General features: G+C 48.5%; 2 long non-coding RNA genes across 4 annotated transcripts; one reads left to right on the top strand and one right to left on the bottom strand.

Moving 5' to 3' along the window:
* The first annotated feature begins 9,745 nt into the window (after positions 1 to 9,745).
* Positions 9,746 to 20,141, top strand: LOC122236957. 3 transcript variants are annotated; one of them, XR_006215140.1, is made up of 4 exons: positions 9,746 to 10,045; positions 16,250 to 16,361; positions 17,262 to 17,370; positions 19,845 to 20,141. It is a non-coding gene; the product is annotated as an uncharacterized LOC122236957 (long non-coding RNA). The 3 variants fall into 3 exon arrangements; XR_006215139.1 differs by having other exon boundaries at positions 19,777 to 20,141; XR_006215141.1 differs by having other exon boundaries at positions 9,746 to 10,049; positions 19,777 to 20,141.
* LOC122236956 lies at positions 17,367 to 19,639 on the bottom strand. The gene is made up of 3 exons (XR_006215138.1): positions 19,483 to 19,639; positions 18,377 to 18,626; positions 17,367 to 18,033 (listed from the first exon to the last, which is right to left on the bottom strand). It is a non-coding gene; the product is annotated as an uncharacterized LOC122236956 (long non-coding RNA).
* Positions 20,142 to 21,590: the final 1,449 nt, after the last annotated feature.

Below are 21,590 nucleotides of genomic sequence, written 5' to 3'. Positions count from 1 at the left end.
TGATTCTTTTGCTTTGTGGAGACCCCGGGGGCCACTAGATAAAATGTCCTTTCTGGCCTGAACAAGCAAAGGGGTTCAAAATATGCGCTCTTGGGGCGCCTGGGTGGCTCCGTCAGTTAAGCGTCCGACTTCGGCTCAGGTCATGATCTCGCGGTTCGTGGGTTCGAGCCCCGCATTGGGTTCTGTGCTGACAGCTCGGAGCCTGGAGCCTGCTTCTGATTCTGTGTCTCCCTCTCTCTCTGCCCCTCCTCTGCTCATGCTGTCTCTCAACAATAAATAAATGTAAAAAAAAAATTCAAAATATGCCCTCTAAATATGCCACTTTGACAGACTGATTATTTTGAGCTGAAGGCATTTGAGAAACCACAGACGTGGGAAGGGCTCTCTGACTCGCCATCTCCCATGAGAAAGATGTCTTCCCTGCATGGGGAAGAGAACATTCTTATCTTATCCCAGAGTCTGGGAGTCCAGGCCAAAATGGATCTGTCCAAACAAGCCGACTAACACAACCCTTATCTTCCATTAGTTTCCCCCTACGTTTCCTAGTCACTGTCCCCCAATTTATTGCCCCTAGTCCAAGCCACTTTGTCTTGTCACATCCCTATAATTTACCGTTCTTTGTTTAAAAAAGGTGTATAAGCTTTGGGGCGTACTGGCGTCTTAGGGTCTTTAGTTTTCCTTTTGAAGACTCCCATGCGTGCATAAAAATATTAAATAAAATGTGTGGGATTTCTCTTGTCGATCTGTCTTATGTCAGCTTAATTCTTAGGTCCAGCCACAGAATCTAAGAGGGCAGAGGGAAGTTTGGCCTCCCCTACGATAGCTGGAGTGGATTCCATTGTTTGCAATTCAGACCCGTGCCCGATCCAAACTCTGAATAATTGGGCAGAGATGCCCGGATCGGAGACAGCGGGGTGGAGGGACAGGAGGCTCACCCTCCTGGATGATTCTAGAACATCTATACTTTGTCATAGGACTGAGTAAAGCTTTGTGGTGCCAGCAGACTACGTTGCTGACCACGCCTGTAAACTTTTACCCTCTTCTGTAAGTACTATCTCAACTTTAATTATTCTTGACGTTCCATCCAGCTCTTTGATTTCCGGATTCTCTGATGCTTCTTAACAAATGCAAACAATTGAAGGTTATCTGGAGTTTGACTCGTATCAATCTTGGAAAAATAACAGTGAAATCTCTAGGGATCAGCACACCAGCCACCTGGCATGCCAGCAGGGGTTAGCAAATTAAAAATACATATATATTCAAAAACTTGATGATCAGGAAATTACTCCTGAGATGAGCTTTCTTGTTACTGACTTCAAAGAAGGATTTGTTATTATGGCGAAATGAAAACGCATTATAATTTGACGTTTTGCATGCAAATGGAAAAGCAGCAGGACTATCTGTCACTTCAGTTCAAGGAAGGACCCACTTGGCAAAAGAAGAAATACACCTGCTGCCCCATCAGGAGGCATAGGTTTGCATATCCTCCACCATGATAATCAGGATACAACACAGATTCGTCACCCTTAAAATCTTCTTGGTGTGGCCCCTTGTAGCCAACCCCTCTTCTCCCCAGTGCTGGCAACCACTGATCTGCCCTCCAAACTCTGCAGTTCCCAGTCCAAGAACGTCCTAGGGGCGCCTGGGTGGCTCGGTCGGTTAAGCGTCCGACTTCGGCTCAGGTCATGATCTCACAGTTCATGGGTTCGGGCCCCGAGTCGGGCTCTGTGCTGACAGCTCAGAGCCCGGAGCCTGCTTTGGATTCTGTGTCTCCCTCTCTCTCTCTGCCCCTCCCCTGCTCACGATCTGTCTCCCTCTCTCTCAAAAATCAACATTAAAAAAAAAAGTATTAAAGAACGTCCTATAAATGGCCTTCTACAGCACGCGACTTTTTAAGCCTGGCTTTTCTTCCTTTAGTGTCATGTCTGTGAGATTCACCCAAGTGATGGTGCGCGTCCACAGTTTCTTTTCCTTTTTTGTTGCTGAATAGTATTCCGCAATACGGATACGCCACAGTTTTGTTTTGTTTCTTTAATCCGCCCGCCAACTGGTGGTTATTGGGATTGTTTTCACGTCTTGGCTAATAAGAATGATGCTGTGAACACTGACGCACACACGTGTGTGTGGACATATGTTTCCATTTTTTTCTTGGCTTGTCACCGCAGGGTAGGGGGTGGTCTCCTGGAAAATCTGTGGGGAATATTTTGTTACTAAAAATAGCGTGAGTGAATGTGTTTGAGGGAGGGGCTGCGATGAACACTTGTCTTCTACACTGAGCCAAGTTTGTTTTTTTTTTTTTAATAAAATAAAGTCAGTTTTGGTATTTTATCCTTGCAGTTTACCAACGTTCTTGCGTCTCTTATTATAGCTCATTTGTTTTGAGAACAAAAGTAATGGAGGCTCTTATTTCTGCACTTGTGCTTAAAACATGTGGACCAGCCTTCATGTAGAACATATTTTCTCTATGTTTTCTCCTCCCACTTCTTAATGGGTTTAAGATGAAGTACACTCACAACGTGGGTGACAATCACGTAGCTCAAATAACCCCCAAATGGTACCAAGCATCCGAGTCTCGATGGTTCGTTTCTACCTGTCACTAGACCATTTCTGCTTCTAAATTTAGATCTTTTTTGACACAGCCATTAAAAGTGTCCTTCGCTGATGTCAGCGCTTGTAAATGTATCTTTCCTGTGCGTCAGATTCAATATTGGGGAAGTCAGCGGCTCTCTCGTCTGTAACACTTCCGTGGGTTTTTTTTTTTTTTTTCTCTGCCTGGAGGAGACTTGAACACCAATCATCGTTTGAGCCTAAGTTTAGAGGGATTCATGGGCTTTTAATGTATCCATCTGTAGGATATTGTGGGGGAAGATACTGGATGCACTAATCAGGATGGGCGAGGGTATGTTGCAGGGACAGCGCGGAAGTCTCCGTAGCTTAACACAACGAAAGTTTTCTCGCTCACACCGTGTCTAATGTGAGCTATTGGGGGGGGGGGCTCTGCTCATCATGGGCACTCAGTAACCCAGTCGGATGGAGGCTACACCATCTCAATACATGCCCCCGTGGACACCGCAACATGGGAAGCAAGGAGAGAAATCACAACCCAGCTCTTACGTGCTTCTGTTCGGACACAGCACCTGTCACTTTCTCTCGGGTTTCTTTGGCCAGGAGTGGTCACCTGTCCATGAGTGACTATGAGGGGTGGCGGAGACTGATCCTTCTGGGGGCCTGGAAGAAGTAGGGAGCTGGGGATTTGGGTGGGTCTGGCAATGTCTGTCAAGAGGCGCGTGGGGTGCGCGGAGGGAAAAATTGACTTAACAAACTTTACTCATGTGATGATTTTCTCTTTGACTCTGGATCTCAGCAAAATTATTGGGTCTCCGTGTTGATGGATTAAAGGGAACGATTATTTGAGGTTGGGCATTTTTTGCACCCAATATCTCCATAATCTTATTTTTGTCTGCATGAAGGCATTAGCATACATATTCTGGGTTCTGAGCCAAGATGAGTCATTTTGTCTGTTTCCTCGTCTCCATGGTGCCCCCGTCTTTGCCAGAATCAAACAGCCGTCCCAGTCAGGAACCGCGCCGGGGACCCTGAATCCCCCAAGCCTGGAGCCCGGTCACCCCTCCCGCCCGCTTGATGGAACCGACCCTCAACAGATGCCACCGGCAGGGCCAGGCGCCAGGAACAATGCCACTTGGAATCTGATAAGTAGCACTTGGTGCCCTGCCCAGACCAACTTTTCATCACCTTGGAAAGGGGAAAGGCTTGGGACATCTCAGTCTCCACCGAAACCCTCAGGCATGCCTTGGTTATGACCGGGTGGGATTATTGTCACACTCTGCTGCACGGACCCCACCCCCACCTCAGGCTACGTGAAGATTAGAGAGGGTGAAGAAGCAAAATGAAAATGTCAGATTTCTGTTGGGGATTAGGAGGTGCTCAACTCCAGCGAAGTTTTAGTTTTCCTTGTCTCAAGGAAGAAAACCAGAGTACAACCTATAAACTCTCTGACTCTCTGCAGCATTCCATAAATTCATGAATTAGAAGGTGGAAAAAAAAAAAAAAACAAACCCAAAACAAAACCGAACAATTTGGCCAGGCAGCCAGGATTTCTTGGCCTGAAGCGTTTTAGTTTTCTATGACTTTGAAGTCAGCACACGCAAGTTTCTAAGTCCCATCTCTGGCGTGAATGGGGGATGAATCCAGGAGACAGAGCCCCCCTAAAGTGGAAATAAAAGAAAAGGCACAATTCATTGCATCAACCGTCAAAAATTTGGTCAGAATATTTGCTGAGTAAAATAACCATGTTGACCGACTCTTATTCTGAAAAAGGCAGTTTCCTAATTTTTTATTATTTTTTTTTTTTATGTCTTATTTTTATTTTTGAGAGAGAGAGAGAGACAGAGTGTGAGCTGGGAAGGGGCAGAGAGCGAGGGAAACACAGAATCCGAATCTGAGCCATCAGCACAGAGCCCGACGCGGGGCTCAAACTCACAACGTGAGATCACAACCCGAGTCCAACCGACTGAGCCACCCAGGCACCCCTGAAAAAGGCAGTTTCGAATTCACGTGGTTCCAGTCTTCACTCATGTAGTCTTTCACAACTATTTCGAGGTGTAAATATTTTCGTCAAAAAAAACCTGTCATAGAAACTCAACTTGCAAAACAGACCAGAAGCAGAGCTGCTCTGGGGGGTGAGCCCTCCCCCCCTGCCCACCCCCACCATTGTCTTTGAATCTTGCAGACACACGGTTCACACATTTTAAGAATCCTTGGACAGACCGAGGGTCGAGAGCATTAGAGAGCATTTGGAAGTTTCTAGGGGGGTTCTGGAGTGTCACAATAACTGATGGCTGATGTCCTTTCTGGCATTTCGTGTGTGAGATCATTGCTGTATAACTTGCAATGGAAGAGACAAGCCTTCACAGCAAAGAATCGTCCTGTCCAAATATCCACACAGCCCCCATGAAGAGACAGCTAACTACAGGCTTTAGCTGTCGTTCAGGGGCAGGAGCTAAGGGTCACCTGCCCAGCTCTAGACTCAGTTTCCCTATCAGGAGGAGGATGCCACCCCCCCACCCCACTCCACCTCACTGTAGAGCACAGACAGACCAGTCTCCATGGCTACCAAGAATGGCCACGGGACCCAAGTCTGACTAATGCAACAGGTGAGTAAATGTATTCTGGGGTCTGAAGAATCTTCTAGAAAGATTTTCATCTTTAATAAAATGGATGCACAGAAAGAAACTCTATTTCCTGCCTTTGAAAAGAACTGGTTGAGGACAAGATGCTAGAACCCAGGCAGCCATTCTGCGATCATGAGGAGATACACTTACGAACCAGGCCAAGGAGATGAGGAAGACAAGGCAGAAAGACAAATGTGGTGAAGCTAAATCAATCATCGTTTCCGCTACCGGGGACAATAAACAAGATTCCTTAAGTTTGTGTTACTCGGATATTTGGTTACCGACACGCAAGCACATCTCAGTGGATAGATTTTCCTGCTTCAGATTCATCCAGAAATACAGAGCAGAGCTCTGAGGCAATGTTCTGCACGTACCCCGACACTTTGATTTTCACTGGGGTTTTTCTTGTTGACTCAGAGGCTGTATAAACCTTTTCCGACATTGTAATTGATCCTTCTGCTTCTGCCTGAGGGTGGTTGTCTGTGTTCTGTTAAGTAGTCCAGGAGCTTCTGGTTATTAACAGCCATTCTATACTTAAATTCTTTAGAATCTTTTATCTGGTAGGCCAGCCTCAACACAACCAAGAATGCCCAGTGATAGGAGGTGACATTCACTACTGACTTTGAGACAGAGCAATTCTCCCTCTGCTCCCTTCTCCTCCCAGTGTAGACCTGGGGACGCCCCCAGGGAAAGCAGGGAGGGTGGGAGCTCCTGTGGTTTCTAGTACAAGCCTTTCTCCTCCCTCCCAGATCCCCGATTCTGCACCCTGCGGCACCCCCAGAGATAGTCCCGCGTGGCTGTCCAGAAGCCCCTGCTACGGCGCGGGCACATAGGAAAAACACCCACGGGATCCCGAGAGGCGGGGAGCAGGGGGGAGGCGGCTCCCGGGTGGAATGAGCGAGGGCGCTCACAGCCTGACGTTATCTAAGGAAGATGTGCAGACTCGGGACAGAAATCGTTTCGGGGCAAAGGAGACGTGCTCTGGCCATGGGTTGTAACACTCGCAACTTGACTTCTAAGACGAATTTTTTTTTAATGTCTATTTATTTTTGAGAGAGAGAGAGAAAGAGAGAGAGAGAGCATGAGTGGGGAAGGGGCAGAGAGAGAGGGGGACACAGAATCTGAAGCAGGCTCCAGGCCCTGAGCTGTCAGCACAGAGCCCGACGCGGGGCTCGAACTCACGAACCGTGAGATCATGACCTGAGCCAAAGTCCGACGCTTAACCGACTGAGCCACCCAGGCGCCCCAATTTTTTTTTTTTAAGAAGCATTTTATACGTACAGAAAAGTGTTAGATAACAAGCATCTGGGTACTCACCGCTCCGTGATCAGAAATCTGACTTCTGAAGTTCATTTGAAACTTCCTGCGCGTCCCTTCCCGTGGATTTCCCTCCCTCTCCCCAAGAAGTAGCCACTTCCCTAACTTTGTTTTCTTACCGTGCTCGTGCATATTATACTTCTAATGAATCCATTTATACTCCCAAATGTTACACATACTACTTGGCCCAAATGGTATTATTGTATGTATTCTTTTACAATCTGCTTGGTTTTAGTTCACATAATGTCTTCGAGCTTGATTCTTGTTGATATCTACTTTGCTAGTTTATTTGGACCCCTGTCCCCATGCTGTTGGCTTCGGTCAATGGATATTCAAGTGGACTCTATGTGTTTTGCGAACACAGAGCTGCAATGAACATTCTGGGCTACTCGTCCCTGGGCCTTTTCCCGAGACCGTCGCTCGGGTATTTACCTGGGAGAGGGAGGGGCTTGCGTTTCCGGGCAAGTCGAGGGAAGATGTAGAACAGAGAGGGCATCCAGAGCAAAGGGAGGCACGACTGTTTGCCCTCTCGAGCCACCCCTGCTTGTGAAAAGCATCTGGATTTCCTTTTGGAGAATTACCCTTCCCCATCAGGTGCAGCCTCGGTGGGACTCTGATCAAGATGGCCTCCTTGTCCCCATAAGCCAGGGTGGCCATGTAATCCCAGCTGGGTCAGTGGGCAATTTCAATCTCTAGGTAATTTGACTCTGAGGAGAGGAAAAAATGCAGTCCGGGAATGACGAGACACCCACTGGGGTGCCCTGAAGAAATTGTCTTTATTTCCTCTTTGTGGCATTTCAGAGATGATTCACTTCTTGCCTCCTCCCTTTTTTGTCTTTGCCTGTGTATTTATTTACTTCGAGAGAGCAAGCATGAGCAGGGGAGGGGCAGGGAGGGAGAGAGACGATCCAAGCGGGCTCTGCACTGTCAGTGAAGAGCCCACCTCGGGGCTCAGGCTCAAAAACCGTGAGATCGTGACCTGAGCCGAAATCAAGAGTGGGACGCTTACCCGACACAGCCACCCAGGCACCCCAGTTCTTCCCCTTTCTAAGGCTGCCTCTTCCTTTTTTGAGGTAACCCATATCCTTCCAGGAACTTCTTTTTTTTTTTTTTTTTGTGCTTAAGCTCACTGGACCCAGTGTCTGTGGGTTTCAACCAAAGTTCCCTGACTAATACAGCCACCCAGGAAATATGCCAAGAGTGGCAGGTGGGCAAGTCTTCCGTGAACGGAAGACTCCCACCTTGTTCACAGCCCCTGCCTTGAACCCTTCGACCTTGAAGAGGGTTTGGGGCACGGGCCCTTTGTGAAGCAGCCAATCCCGAAGTAGGAAAATTCATTCCCAGCCATCAACTCACACTCAGCCGGCGCCAGTGCTGGGCTGGGCGCTGTGTTGGCACGGAAGACGTACTCTTCACCCTTGGAGGGTGAATTGAATTCTCACCAGGGACCACAGTTCATCAAAATGAGCTCGCTGTGAAAGCTCCCTTAGGTGTGTATTCTACCTGGGAAAGAAATGTCCATCTAAGGTAGGTCTCAATTCCTTCCTCTGCAGAGGGCTTGTACAGCACTCGGTTTCCACGGAAGGATGGTTCCGTGCTCCGGCATGCCCCAGGAATTGGGGAGAAGGAACAGTTTCATCTTTTAAGGCAGACAAGGTATCTCATAAACGCGTGCCAATCCGCGAACTCACCAGTCACTGCTGAATCAAGAGACCCCATCAACAATAGGTCAGTGATTTCAAATCCATTTTCCAAACACAAACAGATGAGCCTGAACGACGTAGACGACACTCCGGAAGAGGTCACTGGGGGTTATATATATTTTTATTGCTGCCAAGTAATATCAGGGAAAAAAAAATCGAACTTTTCACACATAGGAGCCCGGGCCTTGTGAGTAGTTGTTTTTAAACTCCTGCATCTCTATTTCTTTATTTTGGAAACAGAACTTTCTTACACCTTCCCCCCACCCCCCGCCCCGCGCACCCCACCCTTCCACTTGCCTTTGGAAGTCCTCCCCTGGAGCCTTTGATCCATCTGATCTGGGAGTCAGGGAAGAGACCCACGACCCAGAGCTAAGCCAGTCACTGTGTCGGGTCCCCTGGCAACAGTGGTTCATTAAGGGTGAGCATACGACCAACCAGAATGATTCTCAGGACTTAACCTGGAAGCTCCTGGTTCTTTTCTTCTGGGTTGAGCCTGGAGGAAGAGGCTGCAGGGACCGCAGAGCCCTTGCCACCCAGAGCCCCGGAAGGAGGCAAACACGGCCGATGATGGCGCCACGGCCCGGGAGAAACTGAGCCTCGTATTGAGTCCAGAACCTAGTCATGCCTGAAGCCAGCGTGGCTCTTAGATGTTTTGTTTGGGGAGCCAGCAAAACTCTCTTCTTGCTGAAACAAGCTCGGTTTGCATCGTCTGTCGCTCACTACTGAAGAGACAGGAGTCCTCACTAACACCCGAGGGTGGCAGAGCGCCGAAGTATGGAGGCCTCAGTTTCCCCATTGGGTCTAATGAGCTTCAGCACCGTCTTCCAGCAGCCCCGTCCTGGTTCTCTGGTTCTGGGTGATTCTTCACTGCCTGTGTTGCTGAGTGTGTGAGTTTGGTGCGGACTGCCCGGTTTCAAACCTCCATGTCACCACCAGTAGCTGTGACTATGGGCAAGTGACATAGCCCTCTGTGTCTCAGTTTTCTTACCTGTGACATGGAAATGAAGACAGTAGACCCTCATAAAACTGTTGGGAGAGGTGAAGGTGTTAAAATCTGCAGCGTGATCAGAATAGTGGCACAGAGAAAGCGCCTTCCCATAGGCGACTGTCCTTACTGTTTATGTCGTAATTTATGGTGACGATGCCTGTCCAGACGTCTCCCTCCTTCTCGGTGGTTGTCACCATTCCCAGGCGCCTTGCTGCCTTGGTTAGGGCTCCACCTTTTATGCCTTTTCACAGTCTTTGCTGCTCTGTGTCCCAGCACTAGGGGATTTCTCTTTCCAAGCTCACAGGTATCTAAGGCGAGAAGTCAACTCAGCAAATACGTTCATGGGGTTCCCCTTTGGACAGGAGGTGAGTAAAAGTTTCTGTCCATCCCACTTCAGTTTATAAATCTCTTTAATGAGTAAGATTTTTTTTTTGTAATGTATATTAATTTTTTTTTGGCTACTCAGAATCCACTGCCCTACCCCTTGGTGACCAGCTCCCTGGGAACCGCTCTCCCACCACCTTACTCTCACCTAAATGGCTTAACCAGCCTTCCGGGTCCCTTGGAGTGAGATCATCGCGGCTTTCCTTTCCCGGCAACTGTGATTGGCTCAGGGACGGGCATGTGACACCGTCAGGGCCAATGAGATGCAACGAGACTGTTGCAGCGGCTTCTGGGAATGCTGTACACTTTTGTCCCTGTTGCGGCCATGACAGGAGAGTCTAAGAGTGGACCTGAGAGAGGAGGGAGGAGCTCAGAGATCAGGAGACACTAGGCAGGACCTGGTGACGTCATCTGAACCTCTGGATCCAGCTGTGCCCGAGACTAACGACTCCTTGCCCTTCGTAGGTATCTGATGTCATAAATTCCTTTAATTCAAAGCTATTGAACCCAGGTTTTGTATGCAACCAAGAGTCCTGATAAAATCGTTGAGCTTTACGACGTTTGCATTTAAAAAGGAGCATTTAGTGTCTCAGTCTAGAAGAATCAGATAGGATCGCAGACACATGGCAGTCCAGGGAGGAAGGGGATGGTTTGTGGAGGGTCTCGGATATTACGCAGGAAAGCTGGTGACTCTCAGTGTCTAAATTCAGCTGGTTCTGCGAGAAGAGTCATCAAGTTATCAGTTGTCCCCCTTCATTCCTCCAGAAGGTGCCCTTTAAGACAGCATGCAAATAGCTTGGGATGGCTTTGATTAGTCCAACAGTGGAGAAAACGAGAGGCGCTCAAAGCCAGAACCTTTGGAAGATGATGATGCATGGTTAAAGGGTCACCCAGGTGGCACCGACATCATTCAGGTCTTTGATGCTGGGATGGGGTGGTCTGGTTTCCCTCAACTTCTTCAAAATGGTGGATCCCTGATCGGCCAAGACCCCAGAGAGATGGGGAAACATTTATATGCTGGTGGGAAGACAACCTTTCTAGGCACAAAGTGAGAATTTCAGTTATTTTACCACCGTTGATCCAGAAAATCATGGTCTAAAATAGAGATTTTTTTTTTTTTTTTTTTTAACGTGCAAATGAGCTGCATGGTTGACTTCAAGGGGCAAAGGTTCCCACCGGCCTTCGGGGCTGGCCATTCGTCAAGTGAACTGGCCGACACAGGATGGTGTCTGTGTCTGTGTGCGCTCTCGTGGAATAGCAGGTCATGTCCTTTTGACTCACTAATCAGTTTCCCCGAGTTTTCTGGGCTAATGAATCACTTTCTCTGGTTTCCATTAGCTGCACATGGTGTTTCTGTTGGAAAGACCTTCATGTTTACATTCTTATTTAATAGAGAGCTTTGATGGACACCAGGCCTGCTTATTGATGAGAGCCTCCGACCCTGGGTCAGAGCAGGAAATGGGATTTTCAAGAAATGTCACAAAGGTCGTAGAAGGCAGGAATAAAGAAGTGATCACAGACACAGCGCTGAAAAGATCTATGAGAAGTAGCAAAACCCGGGTGTGTGTGGGGGGGACAAGGGGGGTGTTGTATCAGTCAGAGCTCTCCAGACAAATAGAACTGATGGGAGATTGTGCGCGTGTGTGTGTGTGTGTACTGTTTATTGTAAGGTATTGACTCACATGGTTATGGAGGCTGAGAAGTCCCATGATCTCCAAGCTGGAGACCCAGGAAAGCCAGAGGTGTAGGTCCAGTCTGAGTCCGAAAGCCAAAAGAACCAGGGGAGCTCATGGTGCACGTTCCAGCTCAAGGGCAGGAGAAAACCCATGTTCCCACTCAGACCATCAGACAAAGCAGATTCTCCCTGCTTCCTACCTTTTTGGTTCCAATCAGGCCAGGTGATGCCCACCCACGTTAGGAAACAATCTGTCTTCCTGGGTCCACCAATTCAAATGCGAATCTCATCTAGAAACACCCTCCAGAGACACACCCAGAAATAACATTTAGATATCAGGACACTCCGTGACCCAGTCAAGTTGACACGCAAAATCAACCATCACGGCAGCGGATTCCTGGGTCCTTCCTGGAGGCCAAGCAGGGGAGAGAATGTTTTCACGTTTTGCGTTTGTAAAATTTATTCCCCAAAGGCAGCAGCGCAAGTCTGAGTTGCTAGAAGCCTGCAGGGTTTGGAGAGGAAGACGCAGTTGCAAGGATTAGCTGGATACAGACTAACTGCCTCCCAGAGTTAACACGGGAAGCTCCAGCTCTTTGCGGGTGACTCTGGGCGATACCAGGCCGGGTGAGGTTCCGCTACAGTGGCAAACAAGACCCACAGGGCAGCGGCTGACAAGAGGGAACAGTTCCTTTGCTCCAGGGGCGCATGCCCACCTCGGGGTCAGCTGGTCCGCACACCGCGACCCTGACTGGCCCTCAAAACCACCACACCTTACGACGGGCGCCGATGTGTAGCCGGTGAGGCCTGAATCCCTCTCTCGTGCTGCTGCCCGAGCAGGCAGGTGGATCCAGGCCTCTTAGCCGCTGCGCGAGGCCAGCCCACCCACCGCTTGGGTCCTCGATGCCACAAAGACCCCGGCTGCCCTCTCGTCAGCTTTGTAACATTTTCACGAATTAACACAAATGTAGATTCTTTGTGAAAGGTTAGCCCTAGGGGAAGGCAGTGCCTCATCGTGGGAGGAAGGGAACACTTGAGAAGAAGAGAGGTTAAAGGAGTTCTGTTCTCAGCAAGCCGCTCTTCTGGGAAAAAATTAGAGAGCCAAATGCAAAGGACAGACATGACAAAGTTGTGTAAACGACAGAGTAGTGTAAATGTTGATATTTTGCAATAAAACGGTTACATTCTCCTTTTAAGTGTCCTTTTACATCCTTTCCAAAAACGTGCTGAGTTTTCTGAACCATTAGCAATATGTCTCATTCCCTTTTCTCCTTGAAAGATCTCTTCCACTTCTCCCTGATGCTTCTCTCCTATTTCAGTGTATTTTTATCCTGTCACTTAGTTTACTTCTAAATTAAGCATGTTTAAAATGTCCCCTGGGTGGAGTTATTGTCGGAATTATTTGTAATGCCCAACTGATCCAAGCAACATAAATGTATAGTAAATTTGGATAAATAATTATTAAACATCAAACACCACTTTATTGGCCCTGCACAGCCTGTGAGGTGGATGGAGGGAATCAGGGGGTCTTAATTAAAGGGCACTTTAATTAAAAGGGAATCAGGGGGTCTTAATTAAAGGGCACCCAGACCCCGGTATTGCAAGCTGCCCCCTTTTTACATGTGGAGGAGGTTTGCAGATCTCCAAGCAAGGCACTATGGAAGGATTGGGATGGGTGAAGATCCTCCCTCTTCTTTAAAAAAAAAATTTTTTTTTACATTTATTTATATTTGAGAGACGGGGGGGGGGGGGAGGGGCAGAGAGAGAGGGAGACACAGAATCCAAAGCAAGCTCCAGGCTCTGAGCTGTCAACACTGAGCCCGACACGGGGCTCGAACCCATACACCATGAGACCATGACCTGAGCCGAAGTCGGACCCTCAACCGACTGAGCCACCCAGGCACCCCTACCTCGTCTTCTAAGCTGGGAAAAGGGCAACTGTGAAGGAGAGATGGGAAAGGAGACCAATGGGAGCGTTCTCAGGTAGGTCAACAGAGGGAACACTAAACTGTGTAGTTTGAGAGTCTGTGTCCGTGTACTTTCGGGCAATGTGCCCCCGGGAGAGAGCTGGCTTTGATTAAAAAATGGTCTGTTTTCTGACTTGCTGGCCTGGGTTCCCTCTCTCTGCTCACACAGGAATAGCAAAAATTGGGGGGAAAGCACCGGACTCCTTCTGCAGTATTTTTCACACTGTCATTGGTCCCTCACGACCACGCAAGGAGGTTCCCAGAGCAGAAACATCTCCACCACCATGCCGCCATAGAATGGAGGATGAGATATAGTTTTGTTGGCTCGTGGGCGCCCCACACCTTCCTTCGGTTCCCCATCCTTTCCCTCCAAGAGCCCACCTCCCTGTCACTTCCCTCTTCCTCCCCTGGTCCCCTAGTCTCCCTTCCCCCAGCTCCCATCTCTCTCCTCTGTTCTGTTCTCTCCTCCAGCCTTCTCTCTCCTGGAAATCATCATCACAGGACCAAGGCTTGGATATTGTTTGCATAAAACCATTACGAAGAGGGCAAGAGTGACATTTCTTTACGGGCTTGGGTCCAAGCCTGTGACAAACAGAGGTGATCTCAGGGAAAACAAATTGTTAACGTGATCTGGAAATTTCACTGCGGGCACTACATATTTGCCTAGAGGAGCCAAACAGAGCAGGGTCGAGGCAGATGAATTCCGTTCCCAAAACACTACAATGAAAAGGCGACTGCAAATTAGGTTTGAAATGGACATCCCTGTCCTCAGAGATTTCGCAGTGACAAATGGATTAGTCCCCAAGTGGAACACAAGCTACTTTGCTTTCATAGGAGCGAGGAAGACTAATAAAGCCGCGTCTCTATGCAGCCCCAGTCAACCAGGCTTCGTCAACCTCTGTTAAATAGCCCGACGCTTCTCCGCCGAGCTTCTTAATTAAGTCGCAATAAGAGTTTGCCCTTAAGAAATCCTTACAAGCTTGGATCCTTGAGTTTATTTATTAATATTTAATATTCTTTCATTTAAAATGAAAAATGCTTAATTATCTTATTGTTATTTATTATTTTTAAATTAATAGTGGTTCCAAGGAATGGCTTGGAAAGGAACCCTTTAGAGCCCTCAATAACATCCGTCAAAGTGCCCTCAATGCCGTCCCACGTAATATAATGCCAAGCGTATATATACGAAGTCAAGCAAGGTCATTGTTAGGCAACATTTTCCCGGGATTTACGCGGGACACACACTCCATGTGGCCGGCGTGACACCGCAAACAGCCTCCAGCCGTATCCCAAGCTCCCGCCCCTCGCCCCTAGCTGCACATCGGTCAGGAACGTCCGGGTTCTGCTTCAGTAACAAATAACCCCCAAAATGCTGTTTTAAAATATCCGGATTTGTTTTTCTTTCTCATGTAATATCAACTGCCTGTCCAGAGTCCTGGACTCAGCCATCCAGGGGCCTTCCGTCTTGCAGGGTGGGCCTTGCAGCATCGAATGTCACCATCCCAGCTCAGGGCAGAGCCCCGGGGCTCCTGCACCTGCCAGAAATGCTTCCGTGAAGCGACGACATGACGTCTCTTCCATTCACAGCAATTGTCTAGGGCAGGTCCTGTGGCCCCACCGAGCTTCAAAGGGACGGGAAGAGGCTTTTCTCTACATTTCCCCAAGGATGGGGGCTCCAGATATGTAGAAACACTCCAGGTCTCTATCGTTCCCCCTTCCACAAAAAAAACTGCTGCCTCCAAGACCCTTCTGGGAACAAAATTTCGGAGCCACAGACGCTTCTCACCCTACGGACCAAACGTTTCGCAAAGAAACAAACAATTTTTTTTTTTTCTTTTTCCTTTACGTAGGGCAGGTCCCGTGCCCTTGGACCTGGAACAGTGCCTGGCAATTAACTGGAGTATATAAATACCTACTGTGGGAATTAATGAATACATGACTGGCCGAGCGAGGGGAGGAGGGCTTGGTAACGCCTCTCGCACTGTAGCCGCACTCCTCGTGGACACAGAGCTCTGCAAAGCGCCATCAGGGGAAGACGGACTAGACGGTCCGGCCGCGTCTCTGCAGGCGGCGCTGGTGCGTGAAGGCGCATGCGTGCTGTGCAGACACCTGCAGGCGGGGGAGGGCGGAGCAGAGAGAAGCACCGAGAAACCATCGGGAGTTAGGAACCCAGGAAAAGGTTGAACTTCCTATTACGGAGGTAGAAAGAAGGAAGGGTCTGTCTGGCTACCTGTTGCGGAAAGCCGGATCACACAAATGTAACTGTGTGCAAAATATGAGAGACCTGGAAACCAGCGAGGAAAGCGAGTTGGCTTTGTCACTAATTAACCATCGTAACTTCTGCATAAGCTCGCGCGGACAAGAATAATACGAACAACACAACCATGCACAGGATTCTACAGTTGGCAAAGCACTTTATTTTTGTTGTTGTTGTTTGTTTGTTTTGATTTTTTAAAACCTATGGTAGGTTTTTTGGCAGTTTTAATATATTATTTATTTTTTGAGAGAGTAAGCGGGGGGAGGGGCAGAGAGAAAGGGGACAGAGGATCCGAAGGCTGACAGAGAGCCCCGCCCGAGGCTTGAACCCACAAACTGTGAGATCGTGACCTGAGCCGAAGTTGGGCACTAAACTGACTGAGCCACTGAGGTGCCCTGCAAAGCACTTTAATATACATGTATATTAATATACATGTATACATGTGTAAATATAAATAAATAAATAAATAAATATATATATATATATATATATATATATTTATATATACACACACACATATATGTGTATTTTTTTCTCTCTGAAAAATAAACATTTTAAAAAAATTATTAAAAAAATATGGAATCCATTCTATTAACATTCCACCGGACAAAGTTCCGGGCACAGTCTGAATACCTTACAGCTATTTCCTTTAATCCTCACTGCAGGACTATCCTGTTTTGACAGTGAGGAAACTGAGGCAGGGAAATGAAGTATTTTGCTCAAGCTTATACAGTTAGTGGCAGAACTCGTTTCTGTATTTTGCACCCAGGTATAAGGCTCTGGAGGCCACACACCGAACTCCGCATCCTGCAGCCCGAAGAAAATGAAATAAAACTCTTCCGGCAATGCCAGGGGCTGGGATTCATCGTTTACCCAGGACGGTAGGGTTGGAATTTCTCAGAGGGAAGGCTCTGTCGTTGGAGGTTGTGGAGGGGAAAATACCTGAGTTTTGTCTTGGTCTGATCTCATCCCGTAGCATGAAGACATTTTGTACCATATTTTTATCCTTTTACTTATTTATTCTCCCATGAACAAAATTTATTGAGCATTTACTATGTGCCAGGAGATGTTCAAAGCTTTAAAAACATTTTTTTAAACATTTATTTATTATTGAGAGACGGAGAGACACAGAGCATGAGCAGGGGAGGGGCCGAGAGAGAGAGAGAGACACACACACGCACAGAATCCGAAGCAGGCTCCAGGCTCCGAGCTGTCAGCACAGAGCCCAACGCGGGGCTCGAACTCACAAACTATGAGATTATGACCTGAGCCGTAGTCGGACGCTTAACTGACTGAGCCACCCAGGCGCCCCATCCCTGGGGTCTCTTTATAAGGGTGCTAATCCCATTCAAGGGCTCCTCCTTCAAGACCTAGTCATGTCCCAAAAGGCCCCCCTTCCTACTGCCATCACCTTAGGGCTTAAGCTTCAACACAGGAATTACAGGAGGGTGCAAGCATTTAGTTCATAGGACAACTTTCATAGCAATTTTTCCTGCTCAGTGAGGACCAGAGTTAGAATCTTCCCATTTTATAGGTGGTGCACAGAGGAAACTGAGGCACAGAGAGGCGAACTCACTGGGGACACCTCTGGGGCCCCTTTTGGATGAGGCCACCTCACTCCAGAGCCCTCACTCTTAGCACCACACTCCGCTCCGGGTCAGATGTCACAACCTGCGTGCAGACATCTCTAACAGAGTTCAGGGCTTCCTCGGGGACCCCTGGGCATCGCTCATTCTGGTCAAACGGTTCTGTAATTTTTATTTGCACATTTATCTCCCCAGGAGACCGTGGGCCCCCTGAGAAGAGAGACTGGCTGTGCTCAGAACTTCCCTGATGTCTGCGCTCGAGGGGATGGCCCGGTGGACGGAGCGCCTGACTGGGGGCACTTCTGTGAGGGTCTCAGGCACTTCCTGGGGGCTAGCCACTGTGCGTGTTCACATGCGCCTCTGAGAGACCCAGAGGGAGGTGGACAGACGCAGACAGAGGAAGACAGCCGTGGAGAGGTGCAGGGAGAGATGGGGAGACCATAGAGATGGGAGAGGCGCAAAGAAACCCCAAAAGAGGGCGTAAAGGGAGAGAGGAAGGACAGAGGAGGAGCCCCCAAGGCAGGGGCGCCCCCAGCAAGGTGCTGACCCACCCCTTCCTGCCTGCGTCCCCTTCCCCACTCTGTGCAGGCCACGTGTCACCTTGCCAGTCACCGCACATCCACAGTCACTCCTACCTCAGGGCCTTTGCACGGCAGTTCCCTCCCCCCGGCATGCTCTTCTCTCGGGCCCGGCTCTCTTTCTCATCACCTGGCTCTCTCACACATACTCCAGAATGCTTCCTAAAGTAGCTCCCGCTCTGCCCAGTCACACTCACTGTTGTGTCTTGCAAAGCACGTAATACCATCTGACATCTTATTTATTTGTTTACTTTCCATGTTCTGTCTCCCTCATGTGTACATGGGCTTGACGGATGATAGCCGGCCGCCTCCGTTTGCTTAGGATTGTAACCCTTGTGCTTAAAACGGTGCTTGTCATAGAAACTCGGTGGCTGGAAGGAACCTGAAGTCTGGAGGAAGGGAAAAAGAAAGGCAGTAGGAATGGAAGGAGGGAGGGAGGGAGGGATGAATAACAAAGGAAGGAAGGGAGACCCCGTACACCTGCTGCTCCCTGTGCTGCCCTACACTGCAGACCAAGTGCACAGACAGATGCAAATCCTGTTCAGGAAGCAGGCCGCAAAGTCATGCCCTCTCTGGTCTCTCTGTGTCATAAGGGTCAAGGTCTCCCTCGGTCAAGGCCTGAGGGCTCTGCTGAACCCTGGCTCCTAGCAGCTCTGCTCAAGAGGATTGTAGGGGACTGGACTGTGTCCACACCCTCCCCCCCACCCCCACCTCATATGTTGAAATCCTAACCTCTAAGACTGTGTTTGAGACGGGGCTTTTAGGAGATAATTAAGGTTCAATGAGGCCATAAGGGTGGGGCCACAATCCGATGGGGCTCGTGTCCTTGTAAGAAGAGGAGGAGACACTAGGACGGTGCACACACAGAGGAGAGGCCGTGTGAGGGCACAGAGAGGAGGCGGCCATCTACAAGCCAGGAAGGGAGGTCTCACCAGCAAACCGACCCTGCTGGCACCTTGATCTTGGGCTTCAGCCTCTAGAACTGAGAGAAAACAAAAATTCCTTCGTTTAAACTCCTAGTCTGTTATGGTAGTCCAAGCAGACGAAGACAAGGACGCTCTTCTGGAAGGAACGTCTCACGTCTGCGGCAGGCAGGGGCCCTGGAAAGGGCAGTTCAAGGCCTCCCTGAGGTCTATCACGTGGCAGAGAGAGCACAGAACACTTCTCCATGATAGGAGCGAGGGGGACGCACATTAAAAATGCAAGACTCCAAGTTGACGTCCCCTTAGATGAAGGAGACAGAATCGCGTGTCCCTTGGAAGGAAAGAAGGGTATATCTTTGCTCTGCTTTCTTTGTTTTGAGGCCTAGAATAGCAACACTCCATCCCCTGGCTGGGAGACCAGGCCCTTTGCTCTGCCAGACTGTTTCTTTTCTCTGACATGGGGATACTCATATGGCAATGGATTGTTGGGGCTTTCAAATGAAATAATGTAAATAAGGGGACTTTGTGAGGTGGAATTCATTCATTCATTCACTCATTCATTCATTCATTCATTCACCCATACCCTCAATGGGTTTACTGAAGGCTTATTGTGCCAAACCCTGCTGAACGTCCCTGAGGTATAGACAGTAATAAGACATCTAGAGGTTGAAGGTACATGGCTGGAACCAGACTGCCTGGGGTCAACCCTGGCTCTGTCACCTACCTCCTAACTATGGGAAAGTTAAGTGATAATAATATTACCTTACTCAAAGGACTATTGTCAAGTTCAAGTGAGTTAATATTTGTAAAGCATTTAGGATAGGGGCCTGGCCCAGAGTAACTACTGTAAGAGCCTTTGAAAACAAACAAACAAAAAAAATACTTTTGAAATGAACAACGAGGAAATTAACTTACAGTAAGTATTTCTATCTAAGGAGTCACAGCTGCCTATTGTATCTTAAAAAAAAAAAAAAAGAAAAGAATACTGGAGGAGTTAAAAGAATAGAACAATGAGCATCAGTATAACCTTTTAGAAAGATTTGCAACCAAATTTCTGTAAATGTAAAATCAAGTTTTAACCCTTAGCCGTTAACCGCTAAGAACACCCAGAACTCTAGAACGCCTTAGTTCGTGCGGGTTAATGTCGCAATTTATTAGCCCCAATCTCTGTGGCTTAAAGCAACACCTTTATTTCTTGCTTAAATCCAGGGCAGTGGGCAAGCCCGTTTCACAATATTCTCCCTGATGGGTGTGATGGCAGTTTCTCTCCCAACTAGAATTCAGAAGAGGGAAGAGAGCCTGAGAAAGAAACACTGGATCTTAAAGACAAAGTGACGCATACGTCACTGGCCAGAGTCCGCCACGTGGCCACCCCCGACTTCACCAGGAGGAAGCAGTTCAATTCTCCCAAACGCCTGACTTCCCCGCTTCCGCGTGACTGTGGCCAAGTCGCTTACTTTTCACGGTGTCTCAGTTTCCTTGTTTGTTTGTATGAAGACAGACCCATGACTTTGTTCGTGGCGTTGTTAAGAGGATTAAATGTGGCAATGAACAACAAAAAATGTTAGACGGTTGATGTCATCTACGCTGAGAACATAGAAGATGTTATTTGTGTGTGTTGCGTCCATTAACTGCAAGTAGGCATCAGGCTATGATGCTTTCAGACCTAGTAGAAATGTGTGATCTGGCTGAAACAATAGCCTTCCATTCATTCCATAATTATGTGCACGCGCGCGCGCACACACACACACACACACACACACACACAATACAGCTGGGGACCCGGAGTCGGAGCCGTGACGAACAAAGGAGAGTGAGTTGGGGTGGAAAAGAGGGCGCGCAGGCCATTCCCAGGGACTGGGGGCCCAGGAAGGGTGGAGAAAGGGAGGCGTCTCGGCGGAAGCCGCGTCCCGGATGCAGAGGCTCAGGGAGGGGGCAGGTGGCCGTGCCGGTGAGGGGGCGGGGGCAGAAGTCCTGAGAATTGACATCGGGGTCCAAAGGCCGCGAGGAGCCAAGGAGCGCAAGGGCTCTGGGCCGACTCTGGAGGCCAACTGCCTAGACGGATGTCAACCAGGTCCTTGAGCCCGAGCTCGCTCTGGGGCCCGCGGCTTTGCTAGTGGCAGGCCATGTGACCCATGTTTGGCCAATCAGACCTTCTCACCACGGTGATTGGCTCAAGAATAGCATGTGACTGCAGTCAGAGCCAATCAGAACTAACCCTGGGCCTTCGTGGGAGGAACAGGTTCATTTGCTGAGGGACCTGAGGTTGGAAGGCTGTGAAGCTCAGACTGCAAGGTCCCCACCGGAAGGTCATCTCCCTAAGGGTGAAGTCAACGAAAAACACCCTGGAATGGAGAGAAAAAGAGAGTCAAAGTCCCTGGTTTTAGATATGCCCACGGCCCATCGCTGGCCTTTGGTGTGAGCCACAAATTCCTTTACTTTGGACAAACCAGATAGACGTGGGTTTTCTGCCACTTGCAACCAGAATCTCTCCTGGAAGATAGGATGCGCCTCTTTGGAGGTTACTGCTACTTTTCTTTGCAACGAATGCTCTCCACTCTGCAGAGACACTTGCCAGATGTTTTTGACCTAACTAGACTAAATTATATTGCATTCTCAAAAATCACATTTCCATTCAGCTTTCCCCCAAGAAATCCGGTGTTAATTTATTCGTAAAGAACACACATCTCCAGAAGAGACTCTCCAACCTCTGATACCAATTTTCCTCTTGGTCATTGGCTCTGAGTCATTAATGTCACGTATGGCTTCATGCCCATACAGGCTACCCAGTAATCTCCTTGGGGCCAGTCATCATGTGGTCAGTTTTGATGACAAAAATAACTATTGAGACCCTAAAATTTGTTCACTCTGAATGTATTAAGGTGGTAGTTATCACATCGGTACTATATCACCCCTTAAATTACCTTGAAAACAAAATCAATAGTTTATTTAAACACAGTCAAGAAAAGAAAAAACGCTCCCAAGGAATCTGTGTTAGTTTTTCTGGGAAGGCAAAATATACA

The sequence above is a fragment of the Panthera tigris genome, chromosome A3 (genome assembly GCF_018350195.1).
Source record: "Panthera tigris isolate Pti1 chromosome A3, P.tigris_Pti1_mat1.1, whole genome shotgun sequence".
Taxonomy (NCBI): Eukaryota; Metazoa; Chordata; class Mammalia; order Carnivora; family Felidae; genus Panthera; species Panthera tigris.
This window is presented reverse-complemented; position numbering and strand designations above follow the sequence as displayed.